We start from the raw sequence: 10,742 nt of genomic DNA, 5'->3' as shown, positions 1-10,742 counted from the left end.
CGTTTGTGCGAATCGACATTAATAAAACATATTTATTAAATCAGCCTTCATGCTGCAATGTTTCATCGCAATGATGTATTTATTTTTTCGAATTTTCTAGTAGATTTAGCTAATTTTAAATATTATCTATAAATAACAATATTTAAGTTAAATCGCACCAAACGATACGAAAAATCAATGTGAGGAAAAATCTATGTAAGGCAATGAATGCTCTATTATAAAATAATTATAAAAAAAGAAAAGTTGAACTCATAGATTGAAGCTTTTTATACTTGAGTATATATTTCACATTATCCATTTTATCTGCACTATAAACAAGTTTTTACTATATTTAATACAGTATCAGTAACACGCGCCAATGCGCACGACACCACAACGTGGCTTATTCTACTCCCATTCCAATCTCGACCACGGTTAACTATAATTTTTTTTAATGTTCCAGCCTTTATTGTACCTCGATAACTTCGCTTCATTTAACACGACAAAAATTAAACGAACATTATATCATATTCATTGCGTGTTTTATACGATTGTATATTATTTTTCTTGTATTAAACACGCGATGTATTGTAAAATTTGAGAAATGATCGCAAGTACGTTGCATAATAAGGTTTAAATTGTGTGCACCCAAATGGTCACGGTGTCGCGTGGTCTGATTCACCGCGGTACGACGCACCTTGCGAGGTTTTTTTACTTAAAAAGGGACCACTGATGTTTAAGGGTTCTGCATTTTATTGCTGGAGGAAGTGTAATGAATCCAAGCTGATGATATTTTTTTTATTTAAATAATCAAAGTTACATGCAATTCGAATGAATATTTATTACATGAGTCACGTACATCTAGCACAGGACATCCGCTTGCTATTGAAACAAGTTTGAAATGTCACTTAAGATTATTCTTAATTTAATTAAAGGATGAATCATTGAGATTGGATACCTAGTTATTATGAAATATAAGTTTTTATATAAATCCTATCATTTAATTGCTTCCACAATTTCTGCTATGCAGACGAATTAGTTTTAATGCACTTTAATTATATTTCTTTTACAGATTTGTGTAAAGATATAGTGAAATAATCTGTTTTAAACAATACTTGTATAATATAATTGGTATTACCATATATTTATATCTTAGCTACTCTGTTTATTATTATATTTATTGTGGTTTAAAGTTATCAGTTTTCTTGTACCCGAGTAAGAAAATCGTTTACCAACCAGCAAAACTATGAATTGTGTTTTTATAATATAATATTTTCAATATTAAACATGCAGTTTTATAACAAGAAGTCAAAAATTATATGTAAATATTAATTAAAAAACGGTCACCGTTTTCCGTTACCTAAATCACGAGACTATATTTTATGATTCCTTGTATTTTGCTCTTTAAACCATATAGTTCAGTGGAGGGTGACGAAAGGTGATTTCGTGGTGGTAGCACGAGCGTGGTAGTACAAAAAACTGGCCACGTACCACGATCGGATCGTGGACACGATGTAATTTGATTCTAGTAAATTTGTAACTTTTTTTTTATCTTTTCTATGCTGTAACAACATACGGGTATAAAAGATAAAGTTTACAAAGAAAATAAAAATCAAAGATTACAAGTACAAAAAAATAATGTAAGGATTGGAACTGTTTTTTAAAGATTTAGAAGATGTAAATATCAAATATTTTTATTAGAAATTTTTAGGAAGAAATGATAATAATTATTATGTCAATCGTTAAACAAACTTATTCGTATTTATAAAATAACCATATCATAAGTTAATAAAATTCTATTAATTCAATTCGCATTAAATGTTATTTTCTTATTTATATTTCTATTAAAGCTACATAAATAAATGTATCACTATACGTTTCTTTTCATAATAATATATAGTAAAATTATTTATAACATGTTACATTAACATTAGTTTTATTATAATTTTGCTATGAAGATAATTTAAATATGTCCTCGAATTATTTTCATCGATTCTTGTCAACAAGCTAGATAATTATAGCATAAATTAACATTTATTATTCAAACGAATTCGTTTTTATACGCCAAATTATAATTATTATAACAACTGCCTCACTGGTCTAGCGGCAAACTTATTAGGCTTCAGATCCCGAAGTCTTGGGTTCGAACTGGTTCGAACCAATAAAAGAATATTAAGTTTTTCTGTCAATAAATATACAGAAGTACATCGAAGTTTGGTAATTGGTTCTATAACATTCCCGTGCCTCAGAAGGCACGTAAATATATTGGTCCTGTTACTAGACTCTTTTCAGTTATAATGGATTGCTAAACTATTTGATTGTAAGAGTAAGGGAATAGTGAATTTGATTATAAGAGTAACTATTATATCCCATGCGGAGTTGGCTATTCCCCGTTATGATTGGTCGTCATAACCTAAATCAGTCAGAACCTTACACAAAATACCTTTCGTTATAATTCAATAAGTGATTTCAAAAAACGTTATTGAAAACTTAGTTCTTAAATATATCGCAGTTTGCGTTAAATTACTCAAAGATTATTACTTTTAATCGTATTACAAACTGTATGAAATATTTACCTACAATAGGAATCGCATTCGACTTTTTTAATTTTAAAATGCTTAGTTTCATCGCTTTGATATCTCGTCAACAAGCTGTTAGAAAAAATAACTCTAATTCGAGATACATGAGGGTTGCAACGACTTAGAGCAGGTGAAACTTATAGACGGGTCCTTTGTCCCTTGAAATGTCAGGACAATTTGTATTCCATCAATAAACTTTTTGTATTAAGTGAGGCAAAAATGTAACGATTTTCTTGTAAGTTTTATTTTTTTGTTAAGCCATTGAAGTGATTTTTAATCAAATTTCAAATAGTTGGTTGAAGCTTTATTTCTAGCTAGCGTCAAGTAATATGAAAAATATTTGTCTTGTACGAACTCTTGTCGCTTATAAATAAATGAATCATAATATTATCGACATTAAAGTCAGTTATAGACGATACAACGCGGCCAAAAGCACATAACTTTCGGCTCTATTCCAAACAGAGACAAGAGAATTTATATTTCAAAATAAGAAAAAAATCTGAAATGATTCGAAATTTGAAAAAGAGATATGCCAAGTTACCACAAACGGTAAAGTACGTTCGTGCTTAATTAGGTACTAGTTTTAATTAAAATTCTTCAACGTTACGTACATGTACCATATACATGTTTGTTTTTGTGACTTAATCAAGATCTTAGTGATAAGAAAGGACATTGTCATTGATTAGTCAATAATACAGATAAAGGACAGCATGAAGCACGTAGGTATGTTCGTGCTTCGCTATTTACAATCATCATTGATTAAATTGAAAAAAAACATTATTATATCATGCATTAATAAATAGACTAATGTTACGTTACTTTATCAATCAATCGCGAGACAATGCTACAGGAGTGGAATACTTAAAATATAGAAAATATGCTGGTTCATTCATGGTGGCAGTTCTTAACGGAGGCAAGCCACCTGTGCAAAATATATTATGGTTTATATACCATAATATATTTATACACTTTTGTATAAAAATAAAATAGTAGTAGTATAAAAACTGAGATTTAAAGTCCACACGACAACTCAAGATTTGCAGTCTTTAAAGAATATAGATAAAACAGTAGCTGATTTATGGTTGTACTGTCAAACGAATCCGAGATCTTGCATGTTTCAAGTGTGTTTAAGGCGAATTAAGTTAAATGTTTGAGCTTTAACAACCTCCCGTAAAATATAATGCCTCTTTTATTATCATACGTAAATAATTATAGTTTTGTAATCATAGAGTTTGTAAACGAAATCTGTTTCACCGTAATGCATAATGGAGCTAAAATGACGTTTTAATTTCATGCACTGTTTTGTATATGTATATTGTGTGCTGGCAAAGATTATGAAATATGAGATGTTACAACATTAATATCATTATTTTATTAACTGAAAAATATGTGCTTTCTTAAGTTAAAGGTTAATTATTCAATGATTATTACAAATGTAATAGGCTCATATTGTTAATACTTACTTTTAATTTGTGGTAACTTTTATACATTAGATTCATTTCCAAAAAATAATTCAACAATAATATACTTTAGTTTTATATTTCAAAAATCTTTTTATAGTCTGTAAAATACACATCTGTCTTTAATTGTCATCATCTATGCCCTCTCGGACGACTTCTAAATAATTTTTCTAAGACATTAACAACTGCTCCACATTTGTATCGACTGACAAAAAACGAGGCGTGCAGTTAAGTAGATAAAACAACAGCAGCCGTCAAATTTCCTCCAGACATTAATCACACTAGTATGTTCGGTAAGACTTTGAGGTAGCCAAGTTTTATATAAAGAAAAGACAAAGTCCCATTATAGATATTATAATTATATATATTGAGTAGTAAGATCCAGAAATATATAATACAAAAATTTAGGTCGTTACTCTCTTAGATTTCGCAATAAAACGTTTAACAATATGTGTATACTTTTAATATCGAATTGTTTTCATATCAGACACCTTAAATTTAGAAGTATGTGAACATAATTTATAAATGAACTACAGATATATTCTTGAATAAAAATACGAAAATACAATATCCTTAAAAGCAGATATAAACATACATTCTACTCGCGTGCTTGCGCGGTCGCGCACTTTCTACCGCTAACGGTCGGCGCGTGCGCACCGCACCTGTCCTAACCCGCGTTATTGTTCGATTGCACTCGCTGCTTCATTAGCTTTCTAGATATTTATTGCCCATTAAACTGCTACACCGTCCTAAAATGCTATGAATAGAATCGATAGAATGGTAAAAAATATAATAATCATAGCTAAAATACTAAGGCACACTCGACCAGTACGGCTTTATTGATTGGTTGAAATTAATCGTATAAGGTATTAAATTTTTATGCATAAGAATATTTCTTTGTCATTAAAATTTTACAAGATGTTTCTATTGTGTATTTTTAACGAAACATTATAGGCCTGTTACAAATATTATAAGTAAGTATTGTAGAAATTTGTTTTTTTTACAAGCTTTTTATTATATACCTTACTAGGTATATAATAAAAAGCTTGTAAAATCTATATATATAAATCTATTATATACCTTACTAGGTGGCTTGGTGGTTGCCCTTTTTGATTCCACTAGATATTACATAACTGTACAGAAGGAAATTACTGTAAAAAAACAATAATTTTACGCACAATTTCTTACGAATTGATTCTGATTTTCAAAAACTACTTCTACTTTGAAAGAAAGGATAACTTCTACCCGTATTTCTTTTTAAACTTTGATTCGCGGTGATTCTTAGAATAAATAAATTAAATAAATCTTCTTATTCTGGCAAAACACAAACTACAATGTAATACTTCGGAGCTTGACAAAATTTTACACAATGTAAGGATATTACAGAGATAATGAACAAATAATGATTCGATAATTATTCAAATTATTATTATTTCAATACCATTCACAGCATACCTCAATTTGTTAATATATAATATTATATTAACCTTGGATATAAAAATAATTTAAATGAAGTTTCATTTAACATTTTGGTTATTTGTATATTGTACGACTAGCACGTCTCTCGTTATATTTGAAAAGTATGGTTTGATTAGTCTACTTAGGCATACCGTTTTAGGAATTAAGTTTGTTTATTATTTGTTCTCTTCGTGTCCTAATGGCGGCGGCGTGTCATATTTTCGATATTTTTTTCGCATGTCTTATATAATTGAGATTTTGAAAGGCTCAACTATCAACCCCTTCTTTGCTATCATTCGAGCTGTGCGTAATATGTGTCACCCACACGTATTACGTACATTATGGAGCGTGTGACTTGTAACCCCGTTCCACTCAACCGATTAAGCTAAAATATTGCTCTAACGTTTGATTAAATAGTTATAGTATAATCAACCAATTTTACGAGCAGTACATAGGGAATAAAACAACTATTTCTATATTGAATCATATGTATTTCATAGATTACATTTTTTAATAACCAACATTAAATTTTGTCTATACATTTGAGACGTACTTTTTTCTATTTCACTTTATAATAATATCGCTATAAATAATTTTCGATTTTTATAATTTTTGATACTTTCAACATTTCCGTTCGATTAAATAATCTATATCACAAGAGCGCCAAATCTCACCCATTCCCCCATACACGTTACGTCACTAACGGTTAGTGTGGTAACAGGTGATCGCGCACCTGCTAACCGTTTCATCGCTGACATTACTGGTAGATTGGTGTTGCTGTTACGAACGGTCACTTTTGTAGTATTTAATTAGGCATTTTTTGTTGTTCCAGCATTAACGACTGTTAATATTTTACATAGGACTTTATGTTTTTAAATAAATAGTAATATGTATATATATTATATATATATATATATATATATATATATATATATATATATATATATATATATATATATATATATATATACAATATACAATATATATATTTGCAGGTTCAAAGTCAGGCACTGCTGAATTTTCATGTGCATATTTGTTTATTCATCTCGTGATCGATGTATCAAACATAATGTGACATAGTATCTCCAACGCGGGTGAAACCACGCGGAGCAGTTAATGAGAAAATAAAAACAAATATTATAATACGATTAGTAATGCAATACCCAAGTACATCTTACCAACCGTTAATTATTCTCATAGGTTGATTAGAATACCTTGTAATATCTCCATAAACTATGTACTCCAAGTTAAAATAATATTTTTTTAATAACGGACACTGTTCAATAATATGCTTTTCATTTTATTAAATTTAAGACTGAATAATAAATTAAATCTGTTTCTTTTTCTATTTCTGATCTTTTAAAGTTGAGAAATGGAAATGGGTATTTCGGACTCTAATTTTTAAATTTTAAACAAAACGATGTTGGATTTTAAAAAAGCTTAATGTGTTTGTATTTTAATGGAGTGGATGCAGTTGTACAAGCACAAGAGACATCTTAGTTTCCATGGTTGACGCATTGATGAAATAAGAAATGGGTAATATGTCTTACAGAGCCAATGTCTAATAAAAAATTATATCAGTGCATTTGAGGTGTGCAAAAAATTCTAATAATTGATTTGTAATTTGAAATATGATAGGGCATGGTTCCATAAAGGAAATCGAATTTTTCGATTTACCTTAAAGAATTTTTAAGGGAAGGTGTTGACCGACATCTTGAAAACACTGTATTTATTTTTGTACGTATGCTCACGCATCGTTAAAAATAAATAAATGTTGGCGTAACACTGTTTTTTTACGAATTTATTAATTGGTAAATATTATAAGCCGAGATGGCCCAGTGGTAAGAACTCGTGAATCTTAACCGATGATCGTAGGTTCAAACCCGGGCAAGCATCACTGAATTTTCATGTGATTAATTTGTGATTATAATTCATCTCGTGCTTTACGGTGAAGGAAAACATCGTGTGTACAATTTCACTGAAATTCTGCCACATGTGTATTCCACCAACCCGCACTGGAGCAATGTGGTGAAATAAGCTCCAAACCTTCCCCTCAAAAAGGGAGACGAGGCCTTTAGCCCGGCTGTGGGACATTCACAGGCTGTTACGAGAAATGTTATAAAAGTATAACGTATTTATCACTTCTATGTGACTAATTATTTTAATTATTTTTGAGGAATGTATAATATCTGAACAAACTGATATATAGTTTAAAGGAAATAAGGGACAAAAATTTTTTAAGCTTCTATAGTTATACATATAAAAAAACTGTATCGTATATTTGGTTTAATAAAATGTTTTATATATTTTGACGAGCCGGTTGGCGTGGTTGGTAGATACTTGCCTTTTCACGCCGAAGGTTGTGGGTTCGATTCCCACCCAGGACAGACTTTTGTGTGCATGAACATGTCTGTTTGTCCTGAGTCTTGGTGTAATTATCTATATAAGTATGTATTTACAAAAGAAAAGTAGTATCTACATATACTACTTTTCTTTTATCAGTTCTAGTTCTTTTCTTTTATCTTATATACTGATATATACGATGCTATGGAAACCAGACAACTGTGTCTGGTTTCCATAGCACAAGCTTTGTTCAATCTTAATTTGGGATCAGATGGCCGTGTGTGAAAAATTTCCCAGGATATTATTATTATTATAATATCAATATTGTCGTTTCAATATTATCAGTCAATAATAATAAAAATTAACAAACTTAAGTTCGCAATGTTGGTGGCATATTGACGATGTACGTTTGACAATTATACATATATAATATACTAATAATGTTTCTGGTGATACGGACAGGAAGCAAATTCAAAAAATAAATTGTAACACTAATCCATAGTCATCCATTTTATTTATTTATTTAAGCGAGTACTTTTATTAATATTTGTAATATATTTGCTAAATATAAACAGAAAGTATACATATATATATCATTATTTAGCTGTTATCTAAGATTCAGGTAAATTTTATTTAAATAGTTTTCAGGCAAAGTTTTATAACGATTATAATTGTAGAATACAAGCTGTTATCTGGCAGCTTCGCAAAATATATATAAAAGTACTCGTTTTCGCTCGCGGCTTCAACAAGCGTGTTAGTAGATAGGGGGGGGGGGGGAATCTAAAAAGTAGGTAGAAAGGACATATCTTTCTCGGGCTTTGAGCTTGCTTTTCTTACTAAATTTCATTGAAATCGGTTTGGCGGTTTAGGCGTGAAAGCGTAACAGTACATAACGTATTAGTACAGAATATTATGGTTCCAAATAAGTGAAAGTACCTTATATTCGATTCTACGACATAAACTTCCATGATAAAATTTAGAAACCGTCCAGCGGTTCGAGCGTCAAACAAATAAACAAATAAAACATTATACCGTCTTAAAGCAAATACACCTACGTGAATATTTGCAAATTGTAATAACAACAGCAAACAATATTTGAACGTGATATAACTAAAACAATAAAGGAGGTTTACAGAAAAATAAACTCTAACATCGAAAGATAGGGATAAAAGTTAAGGAATTTGAAAAAATTATAAGGTTTCATGGTGAAAATGCTTCGGAGCGCCACGTGCCGTAACATTTTACTAGTAGTGTTGGGCGTATTATTCGTGTATTATATTGAAAATTAAATTTATTATATTACATATACATTGTGATTGCTCGAAATGCCTATTTTAATATAATAGCACGTATTAAAAAAAATTAAGTATCTTAAATTAAAAGAGAATTATGTTTTGCTTTTGATTTATGATTTCCATGCAAAATATATAAATTTTATTGACAGCAACTTGCACTATGAGGGCTTATAGCTTTTCAACGGCGTTTTATATTTTAGTACCTGAGTGATCGAGTTTCGCTCGGCTCAAATAATGGAATTAGTTATAAAAAACTTTATTTTTTTTAAATTGCGTTATGCCTATATAGATAGCAATTTTAAGTCAAGCCGTTAGAGACGTTTCTGAGCTAGGTACTCGAAATGCATTTATAAATATAAGAAAATTGCTTATTTATTATTGTAAGATGTTCAAGGACAATATTGTTATTTATAGTCAAAAATTTTATATTAAAATGACATATTTTAAAACTGTACAATAAATAAACATTCTATGTTACAAATTAGTTTTAACTCAATATCATATATTCGTTTGTTTATTGCGTATAGTTTCTTTCACATCTCTAAATAAGAAATCAGAACGCATAATGCCATGGTGTGGCGATTGGCAATCATTGTGGTTTTTGCCGGACGAAATTACACTTTGGATCTGTTTGTGGTCCGGCTGAACCAGATAGCCGTCATTAGATGTAAAGACGGTTCCGGAACGTGAATTGTTTGCTTTAGTTTAAACGATATTGATACATATTATCGATGAAATTGAAAAACACAACACGTCGATTTCTTTGATGTAGTCTTTGGTAGATGATTGTTTCGTGATTGATAAATGAAAATACGTAGAGTGCGAAAAGAAAATAAAGAACCCAGTTAATGATTAAATCGAACATGAAGTATCGTGATTAGTTTTTTTTAATTCGAATTATAATTAGCTATAATAGCAATTCCACCTAAAAAGTATGAGAATGAAATTTTATTACAATTATAGGTTGATGTCTTCCTGACCGTTATCAGCAATTATCAACGTAGACTAGTTCACTACGCAGGAGATGGATTCTCTATTACCTTACTCTCATAGACGTGTCTGACGTCCCCGAAACCAAGCGGAGATCAGATGCAAAATCAATTGCTTCAAGTACTTTTTGTACGGGAGTATAATAATTTGGTAATTGATGTATAAGAAATGTTTATTTTTTATATATAAAAACTTATAACATATATTAGTCAGTTCCTGAACTCTAAGCCAGGATGCAGGATGATCTGTAGGATGCTCTGCAGCTGTACCAGCTAGACCTAATATAAAGGAAGCAGTTTACCAATTTAACTTGTTATTTCTCACCTCCATCATACTAAATATTTCCTAAAAAAATGTATAAGTACCTCTATCTTAAAAATAAAATCATATTTTTAAGAATACTTCAAAATCATATTTCAAAGTCCTTAAATTCCACAAGCAGTTTCACACCATATAAGTTACCAAGTATCGCCTACCAATTCCTCACCATCATAAGCCAGGATTGCTTTCCGAGTTATGTACCCGAAGCACGCCATCCAGGTATTATGCGGCGATAAATTTGCTCTTCGCACCCGATCTCGCTTTGTGCAATCGAACATCAATGATTTATGCACAATTATCGATTAATTCAAGCAGCG

Source organism: Nymphalis io, chromosome 10 (assembly GCF_905147045.1).
Source record: "Nymphalis io chromosome 10, ilAglIoxx1.1, whole genome shotgun sequence".
NCBI classification, from domain to species: Eukaryota; Metazoa; Arthropoda; class Insecta; order Lepidoptera; family Nymphalidae; genus Nymphalis; species Nymphalis io.
Note: the sequence above shows the minus strand (reverse complement) of the source record.